Source organism: Sciurus vulgaris (assembly GCF_902686455.1).
Source record: "Sciurus vulgaris genome assembly, chromosome: X".
Lineage (NCBI taxonomy): Eukaryota > Metazoa > Chordata > Mammalia > Rodentia > Sciuridae > Sciurus > Sciurus vulgaris.
The window spans coordinates 25,012,149-25,025,881 of record NC_136471.1 but is presented as its reverse complement, the minus strand read 5'-3'; the positions used below and the strand labels follow the sequence as shown (position 1 = coordinate 25,025,881).

General features: G+C 34.3%; 1 pseudogene across 1 annotated transcript; it reads right to left on the bottom strand.

Moving 5' to 3' along the window:
- Window positions 1-884: 884 nt before the first annotated feature.
- Window positions 885-2,393, bottom strand: LOC306651063 (pre-mRNA-processing factor 40 homolog A-like; annotated as a pseudogene). Its single transcript has one exon. The product of its transcript is annotated as a pre-mRNA-processing factor 40 homolog A-like (transcript).
- Between the last annotated feature and the right edge of the window lie 11,340 nt (window positions 2,394-13,733).

Below are 13,733 nucleotides of genomic sequence, written 5' to 3'. Positions count from 1 at the left end.
GCTAGTTCCCCCCTTTGCTGATTTACATCATTGCTTTTCATCTCTTCCTCATGGAATATTTTGCTGAGAATTTTCTGTAGTATTGGCTTTCTATTTGTAAATTAGTTTAGCTTTTCTTTATCATGGAACAATTTTATTTCATCATCAAATCTGAAGGTAAGTTTTGCTGGGTATAAAATTCTTGGTTGGCATCCATTTTCTTTCAGAGTTCAAAAAATGTTGTTCCAGGTTCTTCTCGCTTTTAGTGTCTGGGTTGAAAAATCTGCTGATATCCATATTGGTTTCTCCCTGAATGTAATTTGATTTTTTTCTCTTGAAATTCTGTCTTTATTTTGTATATTAGGCATTTTCATTATAATGTGCGTTGGTGTGGTATATTGCAATTTTGTACAATTGGAGTCCTATAAGTCCCTTGTACTTGATTTTCCATTTTATTCTTCAGATTTGGGAAGTTTTCTGATAGTATTTCATTGAATAGATTGTTCATTCGTTTGGTTTGTTTCTCTGTGCCTTCCTCAATCCCAGTAATTCTTAAATTTGGCTTTTTCATGTTATCCATAATTTTTGTGGATTCTGTTCATGATTTCTTAACATTTTCTGTTTTGTCAACTTTGTTTTCAAGATTAAATATTTTGTCTTCTATGTCTGAGGTTCTGTCTTTCAGGTGTTATTTCCTATTGGTGATGTATTCCATTGAGTTTTTCACTTGGTTTATTGTTTCCTTCATTTCAAGAATTTAGTTTGGATTTGTTTCAGAATCTCATTCTCTTTATTGAAATGATCCTTTGCTTACTGCATTTGCTCTTTTAACTGTTGATTCATGTGATCATTCCATGCCTGCATTTGCTCTTTTGTTTCATTGTTTGCTTCCCTGATCATTTTAATTATGTACATTCTGAACTTCCTTTCTGACATTTCTTCTGCCATGTTGTCTTTGGGTCAGAACTAATAGTTGGATACAATTCCATTCAAGATGACATAGAATGAAGCTGTCCATGTTCATGCAATTCATCTAAAAATATCTGAAAAGATTCCCTATTTTTATGCTGTCGTCTCCTTTCTCTCAGCAAACTCTTCTGTTTTTCTTCTTCTTCTTCCTTTTCTAGAGCCCGAATATGCTGTTCAAAGCAAATTAATGCATCTTCTTTGTCCATGTTCTGTAACTCCTCATCTTCTGCAAAAGTTGGATTATCCATTAGGTACTGCTGAGCTTCAGACCAAGTCATAGAGTATATTACATTAGCCATGTTGTCAAGTATGTTTTTTAAGGCTTCCCAATTTCTTTTCTGCAACTGCTTTGCTTGTTCCTTTTCTTTTTTTGACAGAAAGAACAAAACATCTTCATAGATCTCAAGACGATAACATTCTGATATTGCATTCCAGACTTCCATCTCTCCAAACATTTGCTCTGCCTTTTTATATCTGGTTGTGGAAGTCATTTTCTCATGATTTTCAAGAAAACGCTGGAAGAATTCCTTAGCCTCTTTGTATTTTGATCTTGCTTCTTCTTTTTCCTCTTTCTCTGTCTGGACTTTATAGGCATTAAAGGCCTCCTTTTTCTCACTCAACTTTGCTAACGCACTATATCGAGGATCATTAATGATCATTTTCATAGCTTGCTCCCATGAAGCATTGGATGGTACCCGCATTTCTTTCAATAATTCTTTAAATGCTTGCTTTGCTTCTTCTTTTGTATTCCAAGTATATGTTTTTTTTTTGCTGGTTGGCTCTCTTCCTCCTCTTTTTTGGGAGTAAAATCAGTTACAGTTTCCTGCTTACATGTTTCTTCTCCAGTATTACTGGATACTTCAACACTCAGATCTTGAATAGCAGAGGTATTAGTAAGTTGTGCTTGTTCCTCAGTTGATATAGTTTCTGTATTTTCATTATCTACAACAGTAGCAACAATGGAAGTAACTTCAGGCTCAGGAACAACTGGAACAGTTCCGACAGTATTAGTGGTAGAAGTGGAAGAACTGGCATTGGCTGCAGCAGCAGCTGCCGTAGCTGCTGCTGCTCCTGCAACAACAGCGGCTGCAGCTTCTGCAGCAGCCATGGTGCTCATTGTAGTGGGAATTTCTTTTGTAGGAACTGGGGCTGCTAATGTTGTGGTGCACTCTTCTTGCTTGCTGCTTTCTTCAGCTTTGATCATGGCTTCGAGATCCTCAAGTTCTTTAGGTTTTGCCCAGCAGGATTCTTTTGTTTGAGAATTATAATAGTAAGGTTTTCCAGAATCAGATTTGTATTCCTTCCAGGGGCATTTAGATAACAATTGCTCAGCAGGTGTTTTAAGATCATCTGGTTTCTCGCACATAGACTGTTTTGTTTCAGTATTATAGTAGTAAGTCCTTCCTTCAGGGGATTTATGTTCAGTCCACATTGATTTCTGAAAATACAAGGTTAATAATTACCGTGCTTGCCTTCTAATTGTGGAGAGAATTAAAATCCTTGTAAAAACTTACAAATGTGATTCTTGTTTGATATGGATTGAATATGGTTTCTCCTCACTAAAGTTCATGCTGAAGCTTGTCTATCATATGGCAATGTTGGGAGATGGTTCCTTTAAGAGGTGATTAGTTTCTGAAGAATTAATGTTTTTTTTTTTTTTTTTTCTCCATGGAGGGAGTTCTTGCTTTTGGAGACTGAATTTGTAACTTTGAGTGGACTGTTATAGACTTTAGCCTTCAGTTTCATGTCTTTAGTTCTTTTTTTACCATGTGATCATTTCCATCACATTCTGTTCTCATTGCACTTCCCCCAGGTGAATACTTCTGTCACTTGTGAAATATTCAAAAGTCTCTCATCAGATTTGAACAGATTTGGGTGGCTTGATCCTGGACTTTCAGCTTTCAAAACTGTGAGCTATATCAACTTCTTTCTGCACCAGATGTTGTGCCTGCAGCTACATCCATACTATTTACTCCTGGTGGTAAGGCAGGTTGCATGGAAGCCTGAGACATATGAGACATCATTATTCCAGGCATTACTGAAGACATCATTCCAGGCATTTGTCCCACTGGTGGCCCCCGCATAGGAGGCATCATTTGTGGCATCATTCCATGAGGTACAGGAGGCATATTTGCTCTGTGACCCATAGGGTGCATTCCCATTGGTGCATAATGCATGCCAGGGTGCCCCATCATGAGGCCTCCACGTTCGGCTCCCGTCCCTGTCCTCATCGTTGGGCTCAGACTCTGTCTTTGGATTTTATTGATGTAGTATCTAGGTTTGTTTGGGACATTTTCTTCCCTTGTTTTCTCATATTGCTCAGGTATCTTCCCTTCTAGTAGTGAAAATCTGAGATATTGCAGAATTACCCTTTTGACTTACAGTTTCCCTGTAGATTTCCAATATCTCACTTCCTAACCTTCAGTAGCCTGAAGTCTTGAAGAAACTTGATAATGCAGTGACCCACAAGGAATCTGCACCTCTAGGGGTGGTGGCTCTCAGGTGGGGTATATTCCCTGGTAGTGGGCAGAGTCGCCTCCATGTGTTGACCGATGGTCAGCCAAAGGGGAACTAGACTGCACCCTGGGGCATGGCTGGTCTGGGCTTGTGTCTCTGGTTTTTGGCCCCGGTGGGAAAGCCTTGACCAGTGGGGAATACTCACCTGGGGGGAAGTTTCGCTGGGCAGCTCTCCTCCAAGAAGTTCCCTGCAGTGTGGAACTACCACCTGGGTTGGGGAACCTCATTCTGTGAGGATGTGTCTTGCTAGGCAAGCCCTCCTCTGCAATGTTCCTGGATGTCCAGGTTCACTGCTCCAGTGGGGGCGTCTTGCTGGGCAATTCTTTTCCATGAATTTCCCTGCGTTCCTGGACCACCACCCTGGCCACAGAGCCTCTCCCAGGGGGTAAGACTCACCCAGTGGCTCTGAGTTGGTCCCTAGTGTCTCAATACCTCCTTTTCTTAAATCCTGTGTCTTGGAGCGACATGGAATGCAGTCACCCTCTAGTCCACCTTCTTGAATCCAAGTTGAAAACTTTAATGGCAGATTACATGAAGCAAAAAAAAGAAAATCTGAACTTTAAGAGAAGTCTTTTGAAATATGCCATACAATAAATAAATAAATATATAAAGAAAAATTTTAAAAAGAGAAAGAATTGGTAAAAGTGGGAAATAAAAAAGAAGAGATCTTTTGAGACTGTTGGGACTTCAATAAACAAATAATTACATGTGGTTAATCCCTAAAAGTGAGGAGAAGGAGAAAGGCATTGAAAACTATTCAGTAATATCTGGAAATTTCCTTAATCTCAGGAAAGATATTGACATTCAGGTACAGGAAGCCAATAGTACCCAAAATAGACATGGCCAGAAAATAATCCTTATCATTGCACATTATAGTTAGTTTTTCAAAGCTAAAAGACAACAAAAATAGCATTTCTGAACTAAAGTCAGTTGTAATTATTAGAAAAAATGTGTATATTTTTATTTTAGGGCAAAACTAATGACATATGGAAGGATAAATAGTATTGGGACAATTATTCAGAGAACCTATAACCATATATTGATTTTCTTCTAACATCTTTGATATGAGTGATAATAATGAATTCTTCAAAGCTAGTACTTTCCCTCCAAAGTAATTTTTATTGATTTAGTTTATCTTCCAAAAAAATTGTCTGTTTCACCTTGGAGAATAGAATTACTATCTCCATTTTTTTAAATGAGAGGTACATTTTGGAATTGAAATGTTTTCTTAATGGTTGCAACCTACTATGGGTTGACTTGTATTCAAGAAAATATTAATGTGAAATTCTACCAAGGTGGTTGGATTTGAAGATGGAGACTGTTGAGAATTAATTAGGTTTAGATCAGTTCATGAAGGTACAACCTCAATGATAGAATTACTGCTCTTATAAGAGGAGATAACAGAGTAAACACTCATCTTCTCTTTTGTCTCTGTCCCTCTCTTCTTCCCTTACACCCCTCTCTCTTTCTTCCACTGCATCTCTTGCTTGCTCTCTCTCTTCCCCCTCTGTGTTTGAATGTTTGTGTGTGTGTGTGTGTGTGTGTGTGTGTGTGTGTCCTGTGAGAAATAATGAGAAAGTGGGCATCTACATGCCATTATGAGATCTGAACTAGCAGGCACCTTGAACTGTATGAAATAAAATCCTCTTGTTTAAAACATGAAAATTTTGAAATCTATGAAATTTTGTTATGGCAATCTGAGTTAACTAATATATAACCCTTTCCAATTTAAAAGCAAATACACAAGACTTCTACAGGAACATGAAAAGATTACAATCAGATTAATTTACCTTATAAAGTATTTTGCCTTCAATCCTTTGTTCCTTTGTTTACTTTAGAAATATTTGAGATCCAATGAATGCAAATCACACTTGCTACTACATATTCTGATTTTGCTTAATGGTTATTGCTATGGTATTTTAAAACAAAAATGTGAATAGCTGTATTCTCACTATAAAGTCTACATACAATTTTCGTCAAATACTCTGATAGGCTTGCCAAAATTTAGGATTTGTAGATCTTAATCTAAGACTACTAAATGACAATTGCTGTGGTAGTTCCCTGAACTCTCTGTTTCTATAATTTTAAATATATTTCATTTTTTTTGGTTACTGGGAATTGAACCCAGGGAAACTTAACCACTGAATCACATCCTCAACATTTTAATTTTAAATTTTGAGAGAGGGACTCACTAAGTTGCTTAGGGCATCTGTAAGTTGCTCAGGTTGGTCTCATACTTGTGATGCTCCTGCTCCGACCTCCCAAGTCCCTGGGATTACATGCATGCACCACCACACCTGGCTAAGATTTTCATTCTTAATGTATCCTAAAATTTGATACTCAATAATTTGGAGGACTCAGTCAAGGATACAGAAAACTTGGAGCAATTGTGAAACAAATATCACAGCCCTCAGTCTTCCCAGGAGTTCAATTTTAAGTTCAATTTTTTAGTTTTTAGAAAAACTAAAAATATGGTTAATTATAAACCACTGAGATTGATCAAAGACCCAGTAATTATGGCACAATACCAGTACACATATCTGTTCTACTCCTGATAAATTCGTCATCTCTTACACAAGCCAAATCTTGCCTACATCTAAGCCTATGATCATTCTGTCCAAATTTTTATTCATTAATTGTTCACTACTTATTTACTATGTGCCAGGCAGTTTCAGGAAGCAGGAATAAAATAGTCACTAGATAGTCAAGGCTCCTAACTTTATGCAACTTACTTTCATTAGGGGGTCAGAAAATTATAATGATAGAATAAAATAAGCATTTAAATTTATCATAAGATCTATGATGAAAATAAAGAAGAGTATATTAGAGAAAGCTACTGAATAAATGTGTGGTAAAGTACGTAGTAGGTATGGTCATCAGAAAAGGTCTTCCTATAATGGTGAGAATGAATTAATGTGAGACAAGACAAAGTCAGTGTGTTTCAAGTTAGAAAAATGTTCACAGACTGCAGCAGAGCACATGAAAATGAGAGTCATAAGAGATGTGGTGGGAAGGGCTGTCAGGGCCTTTACTGTCCAAAAGCAGTGTAATATTTTTTGAAACACAAATACATTGTGAAATTCATAAATTGAGCCAGTTAATATATATAATACTTCACATACTCATCATTTTTGTTATAAGAACACTTAGCAATTTTCAAGAATATGCTATATTACAATTAACTAGAGTAAATACATTTTATATAAGAACTCTTGAACTTATTCCCCCAAATCCACTACACTCCACCGTCCCGGGTTACCATTCTATTTTTCACTTCTATAATTTTAACTAATTTGCATTACATGTGTAAGTTATATCAGGAAACATTTGTCTTTCTGTGCCTAACAAATTTCATTCACCCTAATGCCCTGCAAGTTCATCCATGTCATCATAAATGACAGGATTCCATTCTTTTTCAAGGATGTATAATATTTCATTATGTATATGCATCACATTTTCTTTATTTATTCTATCATAAACTTGCATTGATTTCATGTATTGGCTATTGCAAACAGGACTGGAAAGAATATGGGAATACAAATATCACTGACATAATGATTTAAGTTTCTTTGTAAATACACTTACTGGAGTGGTTGCTGGATTATATCATAGTACTATTTTTAAGTTTTTGAGGACAATCAATTTACCAATTAATATTCCCATGAACAGTGTTAATGAGTTCCCTTTTCTGCATATCCTCTCCAATACTTGTTATCTTCCATCTTTTTGATAATTAACATCCATTCTAATACATATAAAATGATATATCATTGTGATTTTAAATGGTATTTCTCTGGGGATTAGTGATGTTGAGTTTTTTTTTTTTTTTATATTCCTGTAGGCTACATGTTTGTTTTCTTTTGAAAAGTAGGTCCTTGGATATTTTGCCTATTTGTGGTTTAGTATTTATTTTCTTGTTATTTGTTTTCTTGTTGAGTTGGGTTCATTATATATTTGGGACATTAATTTCTTATCGTAAGTATGACTGGAAAATATTTTCTCATTCTGTATGTTGTCTCTTCACTTAGCTTATTATTCTACTAGTTGTGCAGAGGACTTTAATTTGATATAATGAAAGCTTTTGTTGTCTGTTCTTTTGGGGTCATATGTAAGAAATCATTGTGTAACTGGGCACAGTGGCACACACCTGTAATCCCTGCAGCTCAGAATGCTGAGGCAGGACAATCAAGAGTTCGAAGCCAGCTTCAGCAAAAGCAAGGCACTAAGCAACTCAGTGAGACCCTCTCTCTCAATAAAATACAAAATACGCTGGGGATGTGACTCAGTGGTGAAGTGTCCCTGAGTTCAATCCCTGGTACTACAAAAAAAAAAAAAAAAAAGAAAAGAAAAGAAAGAAGTCATTGTATAGATCAATGACATGGAGCTTTCCCCTAGTTGTCCACTAGGAATTTTATAGTCTCCAGTATTAACTTTATGTCTTTAATTCATTTGGAACTGAATTTTTGTTTCATGTATAAGGATCCAATTTCATATTTCTGCAGGTGGATGTTGTGTTGTCCAAATACCATTTATTGAAGGAGACTGTCCATTCTATCTTCTTGGCACATTTGTAAGAGATTAGCTAAGCATAAATGCATTAATTCATTTCTGTTATGTAATATTGGTCCATGCATTTGTTTTTTCTCCAATATCATAACTGTTTTGATACCTATATCTTTATTGTGTAATGTAAAGTCATGTAGTATGACACCTTCAGACTAACTCTTTTAACTGAAGACTACTTTGGTCTATCAGGTACTTTGGGATTCCATATAAATTTAAAATGTTTTTCTGCCACAAAAAAAGTTTTCAGTGGAATTTTGGAGAGAATTCCATCGAATAAATAGAACATCTTATTTAATATGGACATTTTAACAATATCAATCCTTCTAATCTAGTAATATAGAATAGCTTCCCATTTATTTGTGTCTTTTTCACTTTTTGTCATCAATGATTTCCACTTTCAATTTTACAGGTATTTCAACTTCTTTGGTTAAATTTATTTGTAAGTATTTTATTATTTCTTATATCTATTGTAGGAGTGATTTCTCTCATGATTATTTTTCAAAATTTATTTAAGTACCCAGATTTTTTATGTTGATTTTGTAGCCTGCACTTTTATTAAATTTGTTTATTCTAATAGCTTTTTCAGTGAATCTTCAGGATTTTCTATACAAAAGATTATATTGTCTGAAAGAATTCTTAATTTCCTTCCTTTCTTCTTTCTAATTTACTTGTCTTTTATTTTTCCCTTGCTTAAATTCCCTGACTAGGATTTACAGTACTGCGTTCACTAAAAGTGGCCTAACATATAATCTATCCTTAAGAATGTTACATGTGGGGCTGGGGTTGTGGCTCAGTGGCAGAGCACTTTCCTAGCATGTGTGAGGCACTGGGTTCAATTCTCAGCACCACATAAAATAAATAAAAAAAATAAAGGTATTGTGGCCATCTACAACTAAAATGTATAAAAAAAGAATGTTATATGTGTACTTTTGAAAAGTATATTGTGCTACAATTAAGTGGAATAATCTATATATTTCTGTTCAATCTATTTGGCCTAAAGAGTAGCATATATCTAATATTTCCTTATTGATTTTATGTGTAGATGATCTAAATAAAGCTCTCACTGCTCCACTTATTTTCCACTTGTTGGAATGTCTTCTTTCAATCACTTTGCTAGAATTCTTTGTATGGCCTTACAGGTCAAGAGAATCTCTTGTAGAAAGCATGCATTTGGGTCCGTGTTTTTTTTTTTTTCTCCTTTTAGCCACTTTTTGTTTGTCTATTAGAGAATTTAATACATTTGCACTTGTATCCACTATATAAGAAGTTGCTAACATCAGTTTGTTAATTATTTTCTGATAGTTTTCTATGTCTTTTGTTACTTTCATCCTATATGGCTGTCTTCATTTGTAATTAGGAGAGGAGGAGGACGGTGAGAAAGGGCAGAGGGTTCAGTCACTATGGACACTGCAGGGATTGGAGAACAGGAGGGGACAGAGGACAGTGAGGAAGGGAAGATTACTCAGTCACTTTGGACACTGCAAAGAAAGGAGAGCAGGAGAAGACTGCAGAGAGAGAAAAAAGCAAAGGACTCACTCATTGTGGATACTTCACATAGGGATAGCATGAGAGGACTTCTTTCTTTCCTTGTTCATTTCCTTCCCAGTATTCTTAATTTCCTTCCTTTCTTTGTTCTTAAATATTTATTAAGATCATACTCCCTAGACTGTTCAGTTCTGAACACTCACAATGCACTAGCAAATAATAAAATTTGTCCATAATATGATCTATAATATAGTTGAAGGATAGACTATAAATGTGTAAATAAGTAAAAAAGCATATACATGTATTCTTGTGTGTGTGTGTGTGTGTGTGTGTGTGTGTGTGTGTACCAGATGTAGTTATTTAGTACTGAGAATAGGAATAGACAATAAGAAGAGTATCAAAACACAAATGTTAGTAGAATGTTCCTGAATGATACACAATGAGTGTGATCTTTGGCTAAAGACTTAAAGATGGTAAGAGCAAGACCCATGTGGATAAAAGAGTGGGAAAGACAATAAGTAAGCTATCAGAAGATACAGAAATTTAAGGTGTTTAAATTTGTTGGCACATGCTTCATAAATGGGCAAAAATAAATTTTAATCCCCAAAAGATAAATGTTAGACCATATTGAGAGCCTTCACTGCACTTCAGATTAAGTCTTTTGTACATATATCTGTAGAAAAAAAGAAATCCATCTGTGTACTCTTCAAGAACTTCAGTTTGTCCTTTTGACCTATTTCTATATACATGAACAGCAACAACAAAAGTTTAGAGTGAGTCTAAGACAGAATGCTGTCACTATTTTCCAGGTATTTATGGCACATTATTTAATTCTTTACAGATTTCATGGTTCCTCAAAGATTGTTCAGAGTTTGAAAAATTATGAGCTTTCTGTGGGATTTTGGAGAAAGAAATTAGTTAAGAACAATTTCAAACTTGTAAACATTTTCAGTGAGAACAATTGAGGTACCATTTGTGCGAGTGTTTTTCCCATCAAATGCTAAGATGAAATGCATTAAGTAAATTTGAAGGACAAATATGTCATGATACATTACTTCTGGGATTGTCTGAAAAATGTATTATCTATCATTGAATTTGAACTTATTTCCTTATCCACACCTCCCAACTCAGTTCTAACTGCATTGTAATTTCATCATTACCACATATGTTCAAATTGGCCCTGGATCCTTTCAAAGTGTGTATCTGTAATATGTAACAAATTAAGAATATAATATCAGACATTGATTCTAGCCCTGTTTTAGAAAGAAATTTGTGAATCAGTATATTACTTCATCAATCTCAGTTTCTCATTGATTAAAATATTTAAAACTTTAATTAGGTTTTACCTAAAGCCCCTATCAGAGGGTAAGATCTGACGAGCTGAATAAGAATTAGATTTGTGGTAGAAAGTAGCAGGTAGGTGTATTACCAGTATTTCCGACCAAGAGGATATAAAATAATTGGAAAAGTCTATTGTAATGTGGGAGCAAACTATAAGTTATAGGAAGGCAAAAGGATCTTGACCACCAATTTCAACAAAGACTGAAGATGTGACTAAAGAGGTAGAGATCATATCATCCCTGATACTATAAGATATGTTAAGGATTTTGATATTTATCCATAATGTGTGAGAAATCTATTGAAATTAAATATTTGGCAGTGATATAACCAGTATTGCATTTTCAAAACAATAGGAATATAGGGATTCTAGAGTGATACACACAAAATAGTTCATTGGGAAAGAAGATGAAAGCAATAACTATGTAGGAAACATAACTTTACTAAAACATATCTTTTATATATTCCCAAATTTATTTCTTTAGCATTTCCATCTCATTAAATAGTGCTACATTTTTCTGATTATTCAGAGCTAATATCATGACTATCCTTGACTATTCTCTTTCTTTCTAATCCCTTACATAAAACACTAGTGTATTTTGTTATCTCTAACCTTGAAAAATATCAATAATCAAAATACTTTTCATCACCTTATCTTGAACTTAGACTATTATGCCATAATAAATCAATAATTTATTAACTTATAAATACTTTAGAATATATCTTCCCATTTCTGACTATCTCACTGTTCTGCTCAAAATCTTTTGCTGCCATCCTCTATCAGTAACTTACCTATGCCCCTCAAAGTTTGCCTCACCTCAGTGAGCTGAGATTAAGTATATTTTAAAGAAATGTGTTGAGACTGCCAGTTGACCATGGTTGGACATTTTATGGTCAATTTCATTTATCAATTTGACTAGGGCCATGGGTTACCAGAAATTTTCTTAAACATTATTCTGACTGTGTCTGTTAGGGTACTCCTGAAGGGATTTTCATTTGAATCAGTAAACTGAATAAAACTGATTCCCTACCAAATATACCAATGTAGGCCTCATCTAACACACTGAATCCTGAATAGAAAACAAAAGTTGAGCAAAGGACAATTAGCATCTTCCTTTCTTTGAGCTGGGACATTGGTCTTCTCGAACCTTCAGACATAGACTGAAACTAAATCATTGGCTCTTCTGGGTCTAAGTTTGTCCACTGAAGATCTTCGATGTTCTCAGCTCACATAGTCATATGAAGTAATAGCTTATAATAAATTCATGTGTGTGCATGTATGTTTTATGTTTTTCATGTGCTTGTTATATACTTTATGTAAAATTTTTACATATTCACTATATATTATAAATTTATCAGATATATTTGTTAGCCTTTGCAAGTATAGAATAAAAAGTACTGAGAATCAGTTGTATAATATATACACTAATTTCTCCTTTATGATCATGTGCTTTTTCATATCTGTATGTGTATGTATAATGTTCCATTTATTCATAGTTTACCACTATTTTAAACTCTGCTACAAGTGAACTTCTTCCATTTTTAATTCTTATCATTTCCTAAAAATAAATTCCTAGACAGAAAATTTCTTGGTTGAAGTTTGGAATATTGAAAACTTAGCCAATTACAATAAATACTGAATTATGTTATCAAAATTCTCTCCAAAAAATCACACCAATTTTTATTCTAGTTAGCAGAATATGAGTTTGTTTCCTCATAAAGGCATCATTACTGGCTTTCGACATTTAAAAATGTGAATACATTCGTTGAAGAAATGGGGCTTAATTTACATTTATTTGTTTATTAGTGACTAGGTATATTTTCCTTTTTACCACCCATTTGAATTTGCATTTTTGTGACTTTCCTGATTTCTCTTAAAGATTAGTTTCTTTAAGCTACTTTAAAATAATAGTCTGTGCTAAAAATAAGTGACTTATTTTTCCAGCCAGAAAATGACATACTTTAAAATATTCCAAAAGTACAGTTGACGGAAAATTGTATTACTTTTCTGAACCTCATTGTATATTTATAGATTAATGTAGAGCTACAAACCAAGAACTTAAATGAGCTTCCTGCATCATCTGAAATGTTAAAAGTAAATTTTTAAATAAAATCATGAGATAAAAATTTAAAATAAATTAAAATAACATTTATCTTCTTCATTCTACAGGGCAAGAAGTTGTAAAATAGCATTTGGCATTTGGGAAGTATTTTACACACACACACACACACACACACACACACACACACCACAGGTATATGGCCAAATAGCTTTAATATTGCAATGCTGGGGATCAAACAGAGGACTTAGCACATGCTAAGTAAATCCTCTACCCCTGAGCTACACCCTAGATTCCGAAACATTTTGAATGAAGAAAGGGTTCTATTGTGTTTACTTTTGTTTAACTGGACGATGGTACCATACACTAAAGCATGTTATATTGGAAGAGGGCCAAGATTAAGGATAAAACTTAATTTTATTGTGAATGTGTGGAAAAAAATTAGTAGATATATTGGGTAGAGAGTTTGTTATATAGGTCTGGAACCCAGAAGAGATATCTGGTATGGAAAGAAATTTCAAAATAATCTGTGTGTCGATAAGGTATATATATGAATGGGATTTTATGTTATAGAGAGAGATGTCATAGAACAACAACAACAGAATGAGCCTTGAACTACTCCCATGTTTAATGCAGAAACTTCAGTAGTGACACAGAGAAATACAGAGTGATAAAAAAAAGCCAAGACAGTTTAAGGGATACACAGAAATGAATGTAATGAATCATTATACACATGACTGATTTTATGCTTTTGTGGGATTTTTATTCAATAATATTAAATTTTTATGTATATGTTATATCATTTTATTCTTTAATAAA